This window comes from Sturnus vulgaris, chromosome 6 (assembly GCF_052056855.1).
Source record: "Sturnus vulgaris isolate bStuVul1 chromosome 6, bStuVul1.hap1, whole genome shotgun sequence".
Lineage (NCBI taxonomy): Eukaryota > Metazoa > Chordata > Aves > Passeriformes > Sturnidae > Sturnus > Sturnus vulgaris.
In genome coordinates, this window is record NC_142248.1 from 18,825,053 (window position 1) to 18,843,804 (window position 18,752).

The window sequence follows — 18,752 nt, forward strand, 5'->3', positions numbered from 1 at the left end:
AAAACACAGGTCAGGGGGAAAAGATTCAACATGAAGTTTGCACATGATGCTTATTCTGGGTGTTTAGACAACTATGTGCTAATTTCTGTCAGAAGTCACCCACTCATAATCCTGGAGTCAGTCCTTGGATATCACATGATCTTTCCTTTTATTCAAAGATTTAATTTTATTTTTAAATTTTTTTGTTTTGTTTTGTTTTGTTTTATTTTATTGCTTCTAGTTTGGTAAGAATTTTATTTTTAAGAGTGTTTTGATAGTTTCTTTCTCTTTTAAATAAAAATCATCAGGCAAATCACTGAACCTTCAAGGAAAACTAGGACAAAAATTTCATATTTATAGGCAGTTTCTTTGAACAATTAAAGGTACATTCTTAATGAACTGGTCTACTGGTTTATAACTTTATGACATAAATTGTCAGTAGCTCTTCAATTTATTTACCTTCATCTAGCTGGGGAAAACATAGGCCTTGCACTTGCACTTACACTTTTCTTTTTTCCCCCATATTATTTATACAAGTAGCTTTGGCTCTCTCACATAAAAACAATCACTGTGGCTCTGCATCCTTTTATAGTTTCCATAGCTTTATCACCTGCATCATTTCCGCCTCTATCTTGGCCTTTACATGCCTATTTGATAGTGATTGAGTATTTCAGTAGGGGATGAGTTCTTTGGATTATTTAAAGATGAGATTTTATCTGATCTTTTAAGGGTTTTACCAACACCCATTTCTAATGGCCTTGCTCAATTTCCTTGTATTAGGTAAAGTGATGTAAGATACAAATCGTTCAAACCTTCTTTATTCAATAGAGTAACCATCCCACTATTTAGGAGTCACAGTTGTTCTCTGCCATAATGTTCCATCTACTACTCAGCCCCTGCACCTTCCTAAAAAAGTAGTCATCCATGAAGAGAGCAAGAAGCCAGAGCTGGATGTTTAAGTTTGGCTGTTCAAGGGTTATTATTGTCCCCATGTGCACTGTGGGAATGAAGCTGGCTGCCAGTGGCTCCCTCAGTCAACACAAAGCCTAAGCTTTCCTGGAGAAACTCCAGTCCAACCTCTTGCTATTATCCAGGTTATCTGACTCAGGGCATCAAGTGTTTAAATTTGGTTTTGTCATTGTATTCTTCTAAGACTAGCCAGAGGATATGTTGATAGTATCTTAAGGAAAGCATTTACCCAGGCCAAAGACTAACCTTAATCTTCTTGGATCTTTCCGAGGGACAAGCAAAGAGTTTAGGAGCCAACAAGTTTATTTCCTCTGGCTAAAAGCATAAAAGAAGTTTCCAAGATGTAATCACTTCTTGTCAGATACTCAAATATCTGTGTCTGAGTTTTGCAGTGCAGTATTGATTGTGCAAACACTCACGTGTGGCTTGTTTCTATGTACGTGAATGGTAAGAGGCCAATTAAGATCTTCCCACATTTGCAGGTTAAGATAAAATAATTTATCCAAACAAGTTTTCACACCAACAAAGTAAAAAGCTAGGCTATTTGTTTAAGAGAGGGAGAGTATGAAGAAAAGGTTTATCTTTGAAATAATTTTGCTCCTTTAGTAACATATATATGACCACATCTTTTTGGCACAATCAGATACTGCGCAGTTAACTACATTATCTTGTTAGGACAGTTATATTCTCTCATATGACAATGACTTGCAGTATGTAGTCACTGCCTTCTGGGGAAAGGAAAAAAACTCAGCAATTACTGTGCAGTACTCGAATCTGCCTGCCAACAGCAGAACAGTGATTTGTGAGACACATCAAGAGCTTCTGGCAAGATCAATCTAGTGAGATCCCTCTGATAGAGGAATAATGAGTTGACAAAGACCAATGTTCAGTTGGGCCCAAGTCCAATAAGATTACTGTACAGCATCATCAATATTGTCTGTGTTTGGAACTGACACAATCAGAATGGAATCAATTGTATTTTCCACAGCACTGTCACACATGATTTTTAACTTTGGCTCACAACACTGCAGAGAAGCTTGCAGATGTTGGCAGATTTTTGCTAACTTATGGGATGTCATTATTAAGTAGGAACCGTGCACTACCGTAATTTGTGGTTCTGTGTGTTCCATCATATGGTCTCTGTGTTTAGGAAGGAGGAGAAGGAAAAGATGCAGTAGCCGGAGGGATTTGCCTGTTATCATCCTCATTTTACTGTGATTGTTGAAAACACCATGTGATCCTTAAGATGTAGATTGTTTTTCAGAGAAGGACTAATTTGGGCTGTTTAGCAAAGTGATTTTGCTCAAGCATGAGCAAATGTGTCTCTTAAAAAAAAAAAAAAGAAAGAACATGTTTTGATTATCTGACAAAATATTTAGGAGAGAGATTATCCTATTTGTGAATAATAGATGCTCTCCAAGGCCTCACAATCTATATTTTAAAAAATATTTTTTGGAAACAATTTTGTTTGGTCTTGTGACTACTAGATTCTGTCACAGAAAGCTGTCATCTGTACTTGCTGAGTAATCCACTTACATGTCTAGGCATTTCTGCATACAATATAGCTCAGCATACTCCATAATAGATAATAATACAGTAGCCTGTGAATTAGTTAAAATTAGACTTTTAGTTATGAAATTAAGATATTAATTTTGTTAGTTATTTGCCATATACCAAATTTCAATTTAATATTTTTGAAAAACAAAGAGACAACTAAGAGGTCAGGTTTCCTCTTCAAATATGTAGGTTTCTTTGGATGCTAAATATTTCTTTTTTTTTGCTTTGTTCATATCATTATCTTCATTACTTGTTTCTGTGCAGTGTGTATGCTTCTTTTAGAAAATGGGATTTTAATTTTCATGAAAAATAAATTTGAAAGCCCTGAAGACAGAAGTCACATTTTGATTTGTAAAATACAATAACGCAGACATCACAGAAATAATTTCCATATAAGTCTGCACAGTAGAATTTATTGATGTTCACATAAAGTTGTTTTGATACATTTCAGTGTTTGTCTAATAAGAAATACTGCTTCAGACAGAAGACTTGATTAGTGTTAATGAATATTGTATTTTATTTCACTGTAGTCAAGAGTTTGATTTTGAAGACAAGAGATTAATGGCTTTGAATTACACTTACTAGAAGCTAAAGGACAGCAAACCATTTCAGAGATACCATTCAAGAGGAGTCAAATAATAGTAAGCTTTAACCATTATCAATTTGCTCAGAACTTGATTCAGTGTACTGAAAATGATCTTTGGGACACCCATTGTGCCAAATAATTTCTCTTGAATCTATCTGGTTTGATAATATTACTTATCATATCAGACACAATTTTTTTAGTGGCATTGCTTCTGTGGGTTATGCTGTTTTATAGGAAAATTATGGAATTCTCTCCTGGGAAAATTCCAGTTAAACATTTGGTGTCCCCAGCAAAATAAGAAACTTCCCACCCAAGACAATTACAAAATTGGGCTAAAATGCATTTATACTTAGTAGTGTAGTGTAACTTTTAATGTAAATACTTGTTTATCTGAAACCTCAGACACTCACTGGGATATGTCCAAAAGAAGAGGGAGGCAGCTGGAATACACAGCTATATCACTTACATGCTTTCTTACTTACCACATAATTTTTTTCTGACTTCCATTCCCCTCTTTTTACAAGGTTTAACTGAAAGGTTGTTTAGAGGATCAGATAGTTAAAAGACACATCGTGTTTTCTGAAAAGTGTAATATACCCTTTATTATAAAAATAATATAAGCACATAAACTATTCAGAATTTTAAGTATGGAAGGTTTTCAAAATCTATTAATAGCAAGTTTCATACAATGAATCTTTTCAATTCAAGATAAAAATTAAGGATCAGCTTACTTTTTACAAACACAGCTAAATGTAAACATATTTAAGAAATAATTTTAAAAATATATAATATATATAAAGCAAATATTATTTTAAAACTTGCTTTTGCCAGAACAATGCAGAAATTGTTATGCATGAGAAACCGACAAAGTCAGTAGAAATCAGGACTAAACTCCCTAATTTCCTATCACACCAAATCTTTTCTATGTTCACTTTTTTTTGGTTAGTTAAATTTTAGTGCTACAGTAGTCAAAACAGAATTCGCATGACTTTCTATATGTTGCATTATGCAAATTGATAATCATAGCATTAATATATTCTGTACTTAATGTACTCATTGATCCCTGCTTATTTCTCAGCAGCTCTAAATGAAGTTTTGTTACATACTGAAGCTTCCTGATACAAAAAACACCACAATTATTTCACTGCACATGGAGGTTATGCAAACTTTCAACAGATCTGAAGGAATAAAGGCTTCACTTTTATCTATCTGACTGAAACACAAGCCAAACAAGTAAACACTAGAGTGACAAAAATAGTATCTGCCCTTTGGGAAAGACTTGCTTAAAGTGCCTCGAGAGTGAGGGGTTGTTTATTTGTGTGGGGGTTTTTGCTGTTTTTCTTCCTTCTCTTCTGTATCTTGTGACTATTCCTTTTAGCCATAGGTGTTTCATGCCTCATGGCTGGTATTCACCCCCTGGCTGGGTTATTAAGAACAGCTCCCCTGCTACCTCAGATTACTTTTGATAAGAAACAAACCACCAAGTTTTTAAGCAGTCCATCAAATTTAAAGGACAACTGTTCGTTCTGGAGATGGTTAGGGATGTTGATGTCACTTGCTGCATTGGGATCTAATTGTGATTTTAAATGACAATAATTTATTAAGTTTATTTTTTATAGATGGCACGTGACCCTAAATAATAATAAATTTATGAATAGTGATTGCGTGCCACAAATAACTCTTTTCTATTGTCAGAGAATGTATGATTAATAAGTGTCTTTTTTATTATTGCCTGGACTTTAAACAATAAATAAAAATGTGCAATCATAGATATATAAATTAGGTCATGCTATTCAGAGGGTTTTATTGAGAATTCAACCATTCTTGGTTTTTCCTTCTTTTTTTTCATATTCTACTATATCATAACAAACCCCATTTTTGATGTGTACATTTTGATGTGTCTCTTTATATTGTTATGGTGTGCATATCTTTTATTCTCTTTTGCTGTTCATCTGTCTCTCCCTTTTCCCCCCTTTTTTTTTAATGTGACACCTCTGAGCTGGTACCCATGGCAACACCCACGAGTCGGGGTGAGCCTAGGAAGCTGCTGCATTCCCCATCACTCAGTTCTGACAATGCCAGTCATTAATCTAGCAGTGTCTGCTTACCCACATCTCTACAGGTCCTCTTCTGGTCTTGCTTCCTTCCAGCAGTTGCTGCCCTGTGCACAAAGATTCAAAAGATTGCTGTTAATGATTTTTCCTTTTGTTTAAAACAGCTCAGGCTGGCAGCTCTGTCTAATCCACACTCAATGGCACGGAACATTAAATTATAGGGCAGTCACTGTGTGAAGTAGTTTCCCGAATTTCAAAATTCTACTCTGAGTTTTTCTAGTACCTTAATTTGAATTATAAAATAATAGGAAAATCAAATAAAAATCACAATTACTTGTATTCATGAAGGTAGATTGCAACCTATAAAAATGTCCCCAAACACTTGCAATGAAATTGTTTGTTTTTCAGTTTATAAAGCATAGTTGTTGTAGGTTTTTTAACTAATGAGTGATATGCTGTAGTTTAGCATCTTGCATGTATTTTGACTACTTCCATACAGATAGGTCTAAGCCTGATGTACAAGGGAGCTCAACTTCCATTCTGGCAGAGCTCTTGACCTGTCCAGCTATGCAAAAGATACATTTCATTCTGAGATTAATCTCTGAAGGAGATTTTAAATGAGGCTAAAGAGGTTATGGACACAAAACCCACTGAAATATAATAGAAATTCTCTCCCTAAATCTCTTAGGTATTTCTGAAATTACTGCTTCAGTTTTAAGAGTAAAATCCAGGACGGAAGAATTAAATTTTGCTTTCTGTTGGTTACAACTCATGCATTTAAATTCTGTGAAGTTAAGCCTTGGACATTTGTCTAATGTCACATATGTCATAAATAAGAAGTGTTTAATTCAATGAATGAAAAGTTTTTAGATCATTTCTACCTATTGGTGCATATCATAATCTGTGCATGTTTAGGTAGATGGAAATTTTTGGTACAAATCAATCAATTTTGCATTATTCAGGATCAGTTTAAACCATTTCCAAGGGACCATGTACATGCTTCTTTTTGTCACTATGGGATTTAGTGAGGCCCTTCTGCTAAGATGTGTGTCTGTGGTCATATCTGCAGTTGTATCCATCGAGATCAAAAATGTAGATGCGCTGAAAATTCCTTGCAATGGCTGAGGAATTTAAACCCATGCACAACTACCAGGTATTTCAAAAATCAGATAAATGCCATTCTAAAACATGGCCTTGCACCAGGCCTCTATTTGAACTCCAAAGACCTATTGATTTTAGACAATGCAGTACAAAAACCTTTGTTAAATTCTTCTATTCCAACTTATCAGAAAATTTGTGTCCTTGTACTGAATTGGTCCTTCAAACTGTGAAACACATTCTAAAATATATTTTTGTCAAAAAAAAGTTTACAAAATATTTATTTCAGGTGATATTGCCAGGCAAATATGAAGGACACTTCTTCAAATTTAAGATAAGTGCCTATCTTGACAGTTTAGAGTCAGCTTCAAATCACATTGGGGGAAATTTCTTTGACTTGATGTTTTGGCTGGTATGATCTTCAGACTAGTTTGATAAACGAGTAAGAAGTGAATGACGAAAATGAAAGTGGTATTGGGTTAAACTCATCAAGCCATTTGTTGAGGGACAATTTGTTGAAACTGTGAAATGTATATAACCACAAAATAGCAGACACTGGAATAAAAATTCCAAGAAATGGAAGAGGAAATTTAAATATGCCAAATCAGTTAAAAATTTATCTTAGTCAGGGTGAATGTTAATGTATGTTCAGTTTTTCTCTTTTTTTAAAGACAGATTTATTATTGACATTTGTGGGAATATTATTAGATCATTGTAAATACAATCTCCCATGCTGAAAAAAGGAAAAAGCTCTGTGTCTTAGAAAATTATTCCACTCTTCTGTGAGCTCTGGGGACATGTAACCAGAAAAAATGTTCAGAATTTTTTGTTATGAAAATGGCATATAATTTTGCACAAAGCAGATCCTTGTACCTGTTTTCTTTTTTAATTTTTAAGTAGGAAAAGGTGGATAAAAGCCTTACTGAATAATTTATTAGTTAAATATTTTTACTGCTACTTGTGGTATAGATCTAGCATATTTATTATCCATTATATGATGGCTAGAGATAAACTTTACAGTTGCTTGAATGTACATTCAAACCTGAATTGTACATTCAAACTTCAATACTGTAGGAAGTAAAGAGCCAAATTTTCAATTCAACTGTAGATGTGCATTTTGGGTTGGCTACACATCAGATTGCTCAATTTAGGGTAGAGATGGGAACATACAGCTTTAAACTAGTTTTGAAATAGTCAAAAATTTGGGAAGGACTTCTCCTACTTCACATACCCGAAGCAGTGAGAACAATGTCATATCGTGGTCAATCCAGCAATTATGCAATAGAATGTTTCAGTGTGTTGTTTCTCAGGTATCAGCTGAGCACTAAGATTTGTCCTGGGAAAGGAGCTGGCATCTCTTTCTAGATACAGAGAATATCCAAGGCTTATGTGGGACTTGAGTTAGAGCATTTTTAGCACAATTATCTAAGGTCACTTATATGTCTGAAGGATCAAAAAGCTGTTTTGTTTATGAAATACTACTAGAACTTAAAACAATCCCTAGCAAGTATCATGAAGGCAGATTCTGTTAAGTAATTCTGTAAATATGATAGAGAAATAATAAATGACACTTCTTATTTAAAGATTTTTTTTCTCAGTAGCTGCATCAATTTAGAAAAACACTGTTCCTTGCATATGGTTTTCATTTTAAAGGCAGAAAACCGATTTTTAATTTTTTTCTGTAATGAAATTGAATTGGACATCCCTCATAAATCTTGTAACTTTAGTGGGCATTACTCATTTCACCCAAAAGCATGGATGGATGTTTTAGAGTTTCTCAGTCATTAAAATGAAAGCAATCTCAATATTACTTTCCTAGTAGCCAGACCCTTACTCATGGTGAGCTGTTCCTTCATCTGTAATAGGTCCTATTGATTTCACTGAGACTCTTTGATTCCTAGAGCATTGCTAAACAAAAACCAAAGTGGTAAAGTCTGTCCCTCAGCTCTTTCAAAATGTTTTCATAAACACATTACAAAGCCTCATCCTTAACATCTTTAATGTATATGTTTCCATTAAAATCAGTTCTTCTAAACACAGAGTAGATCAATGAAATATCTTTGATGGAAACACCACACCCAGAGATTTAAAATACATGTATAACACTTCCAGGTTTTCTGGCTGAACGAAAAAGGGTTCTGGACAAGATAAAAAAAATAATTTTATCCTTGTTACCAATATTGAATGGATCCCCTGTGAAAAGTCTACTCAGACTCAGTATTAAGGAAGCCCAGAGCCTTATAGAGTACTGGAACTTTCATAATTGAGGTAGTGCTGGATCAGGAAGGGTATTACAGACGGTAGTTTTGCTAGTTTACAGATTCTATAATACACAGGGTGGTAAATTACGTTCAAGAGTAACCTCCAAAGCAAAGGAGGCTCTTTGCATAATAAATAACTCTTTATACTATGTGAAAACTAATTAGTTCCAAATTCTGATCAAATCATGAGATTATATCCACATTAATACAAATTAATTTATCATAATGAATGTTAATAGAATTAATTATAATTAGACACTGTTGCACTGGGTGAAATATTTCATAATGGTCCCTTTCACATTAGTAGTAGATTATGTGCATATATCAAAAATATAAAAAAGCAAGAATTACATTTAACATTTTTTATGGTGGAGGCATGTCAAAGAAGCATGGCATGAAATTCCAAGTCTAGTTAATGGTCCAAATGAACTTTTTTCCTGTTCAAAGCTAGTCTGCTAAACTCCCTTGAATATTCAAAACTTGTTTATTTTTTGAAGAAGAGAGACAATATATCTAAATACCGCCCAAAATCTAGGAGAGTTGATGTCCTCTTTGCTTTTTTTCATATACTCTGACTTACAGCCCCCACAATGCTTAATGCTAAATCATGATATAATGAATACTGAATTACTCAGGCCTTTTCCAATTTCCATAGAAAATGGACTTTAATTCAAAACTATGCCTGCTTAATTAAACTTTCCATGATCTAATTTGATCTAATTATTTCTATAAATTGAGATGTAACCAGAGTTATATCCTAAGGTAGAATTAGGCTATGGTTACACATTTTTACTTAGATGGAGGGAACAGTGATGTTCTCTCCTATTAACCCTAACCTTGCTGGCCACTCAAATAAACACAGTTCAGCAACCTAAGTGGTGAAGAAGAAACTATTTTCAAAGTGTCTGTTGGGAGTGGGAGATGTTATTTTTTAGAGATTGATTTTCCCAAATGCCTTTGAAAATAATGTCTCTCCTTACATCCATCTTGAATGCTAATAGTACAAGAAAAATATTTGATGTAGTCCAGGTGACTTATTGAAAGCCCAGTACATATTTTCTCTTTTTCATTTCTGTTCAGATGTACTAAATTTTTGCTTAAATTAATTTTTCTCTAAAGAGCTCTTTTTATTTAGATTCTACTCTTCTAAAGCATGTACAATATTATCTGAACCATTTAAATTTTTATTATATTCAGATAAAAGGGACAACTCCTTGCTAAGTTATTTTATTTTGCCATATCAAAACCAAAGCCTAGATCTATTTGTTCGTGCTAGCAATAGTTGTTACCTTCTGAAAATAACTGCTAGTCCTTCTTTGTGTAATTTCCTTGAGCAGTTCTCGTTGAGTGAACTATCATTGTTGCTTACCAAAATCTTGTCACATTCAGTCAGCTGGTGTGCACATATACTCTTCTTGAATTTCCCATAAAATAATTTATTTCTGAAATCTTTGCTGACAGAGAAGCAGAGTGCAGATGCTTGCTTTGCAAACAAAAAAGGCAATCTGATGAAGTATTCAAGGCTTCTGGCTGTACTGTCTGAGTTCATTTAGAGGTTAATAAAATCAGCTCTCTGCTATGTGTTAAAAATAAGTAATTAATTTTGGGATATCTGTTAGAACTAGAATATTATGCCTGGAAAGTAAGGGTATAAGGCAGTCTGCTTACTGGAAATGCCTACTTGAGGCATATCCTCACAGCTAATTTAGATGCCCATTTTCAGAGTGGCAGACAGTCCAGACCACCTTATGTAGCTGCCAAAGTCCTCTACAGTCAATGAGGAGAAAAAGAAAGAGGATTCTGAAAATTTGAAGGCTGCCTGAATTTAGCTTTTTTCCTGTCAGCATGCATTGGAAAGATAGGGACTCCATCAGAAAATCAAGTCCACATAGGTGAGGTGTTTAGTTCTCTATTACAATTACACCATTTCAAAATAAACAGTAGGAAATCTTAGGTATTTCCATATCTCTATAATGCAACCTGGTGGTTTTGGTCAGTCAGTAACACATGACACAAGGCCCAGAAGGTAGCCTGACTCTTTCCTTGTGCTTTAGAGTGATCTGGGAAAAAGCCAGGCTACTAGATCAAGGTCTCTGAAAATGTGTACAGGCTCTATATTACAACATTATTGGATTAAACAAGAAAACAAAAAAAAAACAATTCAGAAGTGGAGATGAGAATTTTAATTCTTTACCTACCTATCAACAAAACTATTAAACCAAAAGTTATACTTTCCTTGTCTACTCTTCCCTAGCCCACAAGTCAAGTAATCAAGGCAGAGCTTTGCTAAGTAGCTCAGTATTAGATCATGAATTGAGTCTTTTATTATAAACGCTGATTTTAGGAAAAGTTATAGTGAATAGAAATAAGGATGTGCTCCTTCTTTAACTTGTCAGTTGTTGATGATTTGCTGATATACTTCAATTTTATTTCTTTGAAGCCTTATATATAATAAAAAAGCCTTATATAATAATAAAACTTTTTTACATGCTTAATTACAGTTTTATAAGACTATTTTATTGTTGTACAGCAGTATCATAGAGTGGGAATGTAAGGTTCACTTTCTTTCACTGTCTTTTCTTTGCATCTCCTCAAGTTGCTCAGCAATTCTGGTAAGGTATTTAGCATCATCTGTGTACTCTGGTGTCTTGGTTTGTAACAATACTCTGCCAACTGGAAAAGTATTTTGTGTAGTAATTTACTAAAAATCACAGACTCATCCATTAATTTGGTAAATAACATGTATGAAGCATTAATATTGAGTGATAATATGCTCTAATATGACAGAGAGTTTGCAGGGAGACAAAACAAACATGTTTTTGACAGAGTTAAAAGCTAGAATAAAGCCTATACGATGTATTTTCTCCATTAAAAAAGAAAAAAAAAGATGTAATTTGATGTGGCAATAGTAGCTACGACATAAGCTACCTGACCTTGCCCTTGAAATGACCTCAACCTTGACCTGCAGGGAGACTCTCTCTAGGGATGAGAGGTATGTTATTACATGTTATTTCATTACAAGGCCCCTGCTGAGCAGCAACTGCCAAATGGACTCAATTAAGTGTTTCTTGTGATGTGGATTACTGTCTACTGGGGCGAGTTGATACTAGCAAACATATTTCATTCTCCTAAAGTTTGACTGGATATGAAAAGCATGTGCGTAACTCATTCGGTGACACTTCAGTATATGATTTATATCTGTTCAGAAAAACCATAACATACATACTTCAGTTGTGCACTGCAACCTTTTCTTGCTCCTTGTCCTTCAGTAACCAGGCCCTGTTATCACACTCAAGGATTATAGAACCAGACCCAACCTTCAAAAAAGTAACCTTCCAAAAAGAAAAATTACATGGAACGATAGTTGAATTCTGATAAACAAACTCTTGTCTAACACTGAAAATAAAGTTCAAAAATGTCACAGATGCAGCTCTGCATGCTGTCTGATTTTTTATCTCAGCAAACTTGTATCAGGGATAAAATACTGAACAGTTATGGGGGCTGGGTTAATTTATTGATTCTTTAAAATCAATCTTCTACATTAAAACAAATGTGTGGTCCTGTTGGTAAAAATGGTGAGTGTTTCTTTCTCTTTCTCTCTAGGTACATATATTTTATATTTATGAATTAAACACACACCCTCCCTGTTATTTTCACTACATTTTCTGTATCTAATAATTTTCTAGAAGTTATTTTATGAAGTATTATTTGAAGCTTGTGGAAAAACATCTCATTGGCTGCAATGTACTTTCTATCGGACTGCCAAAAGAACATTGAGAAAATCAGCAAGCCATTGCATGCAGGAAGAACACATTTTATAAGACTTTCAAGTAACAACTTTAATCTTGTTTTTATATCTCTTCATAAAATGCTTTTTTCCATAATTTATGCACAGGAAAGGCAAGAAAGTCACTTCAGAATCTGTTTTGCCATCCTACCTCTTTCCACTGCATTTTTCACAAATGAAATTTGGACGGTAAACGTTTTGCACGAAAACAGCTGGAAAAAAAAGCTAGCCCATTGAATTCAGTGGAGGTGTCATTATTTCTAAAGGAGCCTCCACTCCTTCCTTTGACCTCTGTGACATGGGAAGAGCAAGACAGCATTCCTTTGGTCCTGAAGGTAAAAAAGAAAACATTAGAGAAGGAAATAGACATGTATAGCCCTTCTTTGTGTATCATATAGAGTTTAAACCATAAATATATTGTAAATCAAAAATATGTCATTAATGCATAAATTAGAATAATTAGTGCTCAGCAAAAGGAAGAAGGGCAAAGGCCATAAAGAAAACACAAGAGGTTTGACCTCAACACGAGGAAGAACTTTACACTGAGATTGGCAGAGCACTGGAACAGGCTGCCCAGGGAGATTGTGGAGTCTCCCTCTCTGAAGACACTCAAAATTCACCTGGATACATTCCTGTGTAATCTGGTTTAAGTGACCTCGCCTTGTCAGGAAGGTTGGACTAGATGGTCTCCAGAGGTGCCTCCTAACCCTAAAAGTTTTCTGATTCTGTGGTACCTTACCTTTCTACCATAGTTTCTGATAAAATATATTCTGCAAGTTAATTGTTATGCACTACTTTACCTAGAAAAATTCCTTCCTGGATATCTTCTCATGGCTGTTAGAAACTATTTTTTTTCAATTGTATTAGATTCCTACAGACACAGAGAGTTTCCTTTTAATTTTTGATGTCACAATAATTTATGCTTTTTTAAGTGCAGTCTGGATTAAAAAAAACCCACAAAACTGAAAAAAAGAGAAGTTGCTTTGTGATGTGCATTGTTTTCCCAGAACGGGATACTCAACACAATGTTGGAATGGAAACATTTCTTCATGAATATGACTACTTTGAACACTCACTGCACAAATATGGACACAAAGTATAACTCTTCTGCTTGACAGACAGGGGAAAAAAGCTCATTTTCTTTTTTGAAAAGACATCTGAGCCACAGGTGAGAAAAGACTGTACTACTGCTCTATTACCATCCTTTTCTCTACAATGATGTCTGGATGTTTCTGCCTAATACAAAGGAATTTTTTTCCTTTGCTGAATTTTTTTTGTAAAATAGAGTTAACATAATTTTCCTTTACTTAAAGTTATGAAAAGACAGCTGATTCTGTTCAATTGTATTAATCTCTGAAATTTAATTAATTTGAAATATGTCAATGTGTGTAACTGCAAGAAATCTGTTTTGTAAAGATTTTCATCATTTGTTTAAATATTTGCAACTGGAATTAAACATGCAGGAGCTTGCTTATAGTTACAGTTTGGCATTTTCTGTATATTGAATACATGTGGCAAATTATTACTTTTTAAAAGCTTACTTAAACCAACAAAAAATGTCGAATTTTAGCCTTCCCTATAAGATGCTATTTTTCAGTGTTTCTTCCTTTCTGGATATTTGAAATAGAATTTCATTTTCAGAGCATCAATTACTTTTCAAGAATGCAATGTACCAAGCTTAGCCAGTAGTATATCTCCCTATAAGGCTACTGGGCCTTGAAGAGAGTGAATCCCTCAGAACAATAAAAATATCTTCGGTTCAAACTTTACACAGAGTTTTACAGGGTTTGCTCTTTTTTTGTCTTGAATTTCCTATGCTCTTTTCTTCCCTTATTGATTACAGTAGTTTTGGCTTTACAACCTATTAATGTTCGATTCCTTTTCCTTTCCTTTCCTTTCCTTTCCTTTCCTTTCCTTTCCTTTCCTTTCCTTTCCTTTCCTTTCCTTTCCTTTCCTTTCCTTTCCTTTCCTTTCCTTTCCTTTCCTTTCCTTTCCTTTCCTTTCCTTTCCTTTCCTTTCCTTTCCTTTCCTTTCCTTTCCTTTCCTTTCCTTTCCTTCTTTTTTTTTTTTTTTTTTTTTTCCTTTTTCCTTTTTTCCTTTCCTGGGATTCCTGCAGTGGTGGTTTCTGTGGGAAGAGACCAAGGGGCTGCCAGCAGTTCTGCATAGCCATTTCCAGACAGCTCAGCAGCAGACTCACCCCAGACCAAAGCTGAGCCAGTCTCAGGTGCCTCGGTGAAAATCAATTTTTAAATTGCAGAAAACACAAAGGGGTTGGGAGTCAGGGCACACAGAGAGGAAGAAGAGGAGAGAAAGCAAGAAAAAGATAATTTGAAATTGAAATTGAAATTGAAATTGAAATTGAAATTGAAATTGAAATTTCAATTTCAATTTCAATTTCAATTTCAATTTCAATTTCAATTTCAATTTCAATTTCAATTTCAATTTCAATTTCAATTTCAATTTCAATTTCAATAAAGAGAGAAGGAACTAGAAAGAGAGTGAGAAATGAGAAAAAGAACATCAGTCAAAGATTTCTCCATGGTGGAGCAGGTTCTCCCATGAAATGGTTGCAGTCTTTGGAGAACATTATGCTGCCCAGCAATCAGAAAAATATGTTGAAATCAACTGAGACTAAATTAGGTCATTAAAATGATCAGAGTATAAATAATAAAATGAAAAACACCATCTCATTAATTTGTTATATGTGACTTTCTTTTAAGTCTAAGGCTACCAAGAGAAGAGAATGATTTAATGAAAACAAAGAGGACTCATTTAGGAAAGATGAAACATCTCGGAATAATGTCAGTGTTAAAGGAGAAAATGTTAGCATCGGAAAAGGTTATTTATTTTTTCATGCATCTAACTTCTTTTGTTTTTTTCTGAAATATTCCTAGCAGCTGCTACAATTGCTGTTGTCATTGTATCTGTTGTAGAAGCAGCAATTGCTTTGCCTAGGCTTGCACAATCTCAAACTAATCCTCTGCAAGCATGAGTTGCAGATTAACCCTAGTGTGCATTTTAGATATCTATGCTTGCAATAAAAACTACTCAAAAAACCAAATGTGCACTCAAAAGGGAAATTAGTATAACTGCTGTTAGGGGAAACAAGTGTTTAGACTCTTCACAGCTTCAGGATAACTGTTAATTAGATAATGCATTCTGAAAGCCAGAGAGAGATATTAAGATCATCTGATTTTTCCTCCTGCATAATATGGGATTTAGGACCTTCCTGAATTAATTGCTGCATAAATTAGGATGAAATATATAGAAAAACATCTTACCATGGCTGAAGTATTTACTGTGATAAGGACTCCTGTTAGATATTTGACAAAGAATTGCCTGATTTGGATGACTTTTTCTTTCTAAATAAGTTCCCAAGTCATTTTATGTTAGACAGTTGTATAAGGCATAGGACACCATAATTGTTTCTAATACTGCACATGGAATTTCTAATAATCTTTGATGCTTGTACTGTAATGCAGTAAAAATATGCATTTTATCATCTTGAATACTTGAAGATGATAAGATAAATGACTACTGATCAAGATTCTGGTCAGTGATTGGCCTGGTTCTTTATTAATTAGGCTATGCTGCCTTCCAAAGAGCAAATATTACCAGCTGAAATCAGAACAGGACAAAAAGAAATGCTAATTTCAGTTTTTATCAGAATACTGACACATCTTTGTGCTTGTAAAGCACAATAAAACAGGCATATTAGAGGAATATAGTGATGTTCTTTTGGTAAATTCATGATTGCTAATCCCTAGATCCAAAAACTCCCTTTAACTGACTGTATAAATATAAAACAATTATGTTTAAATGTGGAAAGATGAAACTCTAAACATGGTTTACTTGTCACAAAGTGCTTTATTTATTTAGCTTTGAACTTGTAGTTAGTATTATGAATTACTCTTTTAATGAGCCTTCTTTATTTATTAAAACATTTTTGTGTTTTTGTGTTTTTCAAATTTTTTGAGGTAAATTTCTGTAACTGTTTATTTTTTATATTTATTCAGAAAAATATTACCCAGGTTGAATAAAAATAAATATTTTTTATATTACATTCAGTGTGATACATTTCTTAAATTTCCTTTGTTAGCTGCAAAGACAACTATATATAAGTATGATCTATCTCACTGTTAATTATTCTTGGGGCATTTTTCTTAGTATATTTGGCAGCACCTGCTGTCTGGACAGTGATGATGAGTCCCATTATAAACTGCATCTAGTTTCCTAGACATTCGCTCTATTTTCTTTGTGAAATTTCAGAGTTGAATATTTGCTAGCTGTTGTTCAGGGAAAAGAGGACTCATTATTCTTCTGTTAACCACTGGAGTACTGTGGAAAAATTGAGGTTGAGCAACTCTCATTAGTTTCAATTTTCACGTGGCATTAGTTGCCACCTTGCAAAAAGTTACAAAATCAACAAATGAAGGGGCTTGTTTTATATCATTGTGGAAGGATCTATAGATTATCTTGGACAGGAGTGAAATCTAGATTTTCTTAAACTTAAAGATTTAGTGAACTGCATAATGTGTGTCCCTTAGCTGTATTTTTTTGCTATATAACATTAAGTTAATAAACATAAATCAATGTTCATAATATAACTACATTTAATATAGTAAGGCATTATTATAAGACAGACACATGGGAAATAATGATTGTATTTTCTTGGAATTATATTTATAAGGCATGTTAAATCTGACTAGTCTTTTGTCACGAGATATTCTTCCATGTTTCCATATTCAATTTAAGTGAATATATTAATTAAAGTTCGATTATTTCAAGAAATGAAATAAGAGTGCTTTAGTACTGGTAATCACACATTAAGAGGTTGGTGCAAACATTAGACTCTGTTATGAAGTTACCCACTTCAGGGAGAAAGTCAGAAAATGCAATGTGTGACAGGTATAGGGAGCTGAGGGCAAGGGCAAGAAAAATACAAAACAGTGCCCAAGTGAAAGCACGTGTGAAAGGAAACTGAGTGATTGCTAGATGCAGGCATATCTATAAGAGAGGAGAAGTATGCAAAAGTTAAACTGCTTTCTCTAGAAAAAGAGAAAGAATTAGTGGATTCTAAGAGGTAATGGGCAAGCACCAAGGAGACCAAATATTGTGCATGTTACCTAAAACTTACCATTTCTGATCATTTTTAATGCATATATGCATAACACAGATCTGCCTAAAATCATTACATTGTCTTTATAAAATTCTGCAATTTTCTGAAAGTTTGGAAATTTACTGGTGATTTCTGAAACCCTGAGGTTACTGATGGTGCTCTACTTCTTTTTCCTGCTATGCTGTCTCTTTGAATAGGTAGTGGTTAATTATCAGTGTATGGAAGATTAAACAAAACTAGCAGCATCACCCCAGACACTGCTTTCTTTACAACCCATGTAAGCATACAGTCTGGATGGTGGGTGATATTTTTTTCAGGGAATGAAAGAAGGAACATTCTTACAAAGTTCTTGTTAATCTTGTTTATTAAAGGATCACCAAAAATACACAATACATGGTTTGGCTTTTTTTATTTTATTTTTTTTATGTGCTCTTGCCTTCAGTTATGTAGCAATTGCACACTTGTTAACAATGAACAAAAATTGGTGTTGATAAATGCCAGTTGGAGAGGTGCTTTCTTTTACCTAATAAAGTCATTGAGAACTAATATAGGTTATGACACCAGCATTGAACATTTTAATTACACTCCCTAATCCTTTTTTTTTTTAATGTGGATGGCCTATTTGCCACCTAAGCGGAAAAAGTTGCAACGTATTGGCATCTACTTAATTGAGTTCAATATTGTTATATGATCTGTTTCAATTTTTTGCTTCTTAAAAAATAACCCTATGAAATTTATATTATAACATGGCTTATTCTAGCAGGTAGTTTGCAGAATAGGCATCAAAAATGACACAAATGTGATAGATCTCCTCCTCCCACAAAATACCATTGCCCTTTTGGCTGAGGAAGAGGTGGCAGTGATAGCAACACAACTTAGCAACAAGTTACACCATATGTATTTAATAGAAAAATATAGATTAAAATCCATCATGTAAGAAAAATTGGCTACTATCTGTTCCTCTGTTACTTGTAAGTTCTCTCAAAATTTTGTTAAAGAAATTTCTCTTCATGTTTCTTTGTATTTCATGAGTTTTTCCTATTGAGTCCACTCTCCGGGAATACCATGAATTTCAAGGAATCAGTGTTGTTGCATTTATGGAGCTTTGAGAATATAAATCTACTGAGAATTAAATTCAGTCAAAAAATTATAAAAATGGCTGAAGGAGAAACATTTTGTTTCATTTTAGAAAGTCACCTATATAGCTTTCCTGTAAGCTAAAAAAGACAACCCAGTCAGCCAATGAAAAAATGGTGAAAACATTCCTTGCACAGTCATCCCAGAGACTGGGCTCTGTTGCCTAGCAATTCTGACAGATGATTTATACTTACCTGGGCGTCAT

The 18,752-nt window shown here is 34.0% G+C and overlaps 2 long non-coding RNA genes across 22 annotated transcripts in view; one reads left to right on the forward strand and one right to left on the reverse strand.

Annotated features, from left to right (window-relative positions):
• Positions 1–18,752, reverse strand: part of LOC106861509 (uncharacterized) — a 228,744-nt gene that overhangs the window by 88,301 nt on the left and 121,691 nt on the right. For 15 of the 21 annotated variants that reach the window (XR_015804519.1, XR_015804525.1, XR_015804517.1 and 12 more), the window contains 3 exons: positions 12,443–12,620; positions 5,200–5,252; positions 3,574–3,670 (listed from right to left, as the gene is read on the reverse strand). This is a non-coding gene — a long non-coding RNA (uncharacterized LOC106861509). Of the gene's footprint in view, positions 1–3,573; positions 3,671–5,199; positions 5,253–11,730; positions 11,837–12,442; positions 12,621–18,752 lie in introns of all 21 variants that reach the window. The other 6 variants (XR_015804520.1, XR_015804518.1, XR_015804529.1 and 3 more) reach the window with 5 other exon arrangements.
• The window catches only part of LOC148223337 (uncharacterized), a 66,359-nt gene that overhangs the window by 12,799 nt on the left and 34,808 nt on the right, over positions 1–18,752 (forward strand). The gene's annotated exons all lie outside the window — the stretch shown is intronic.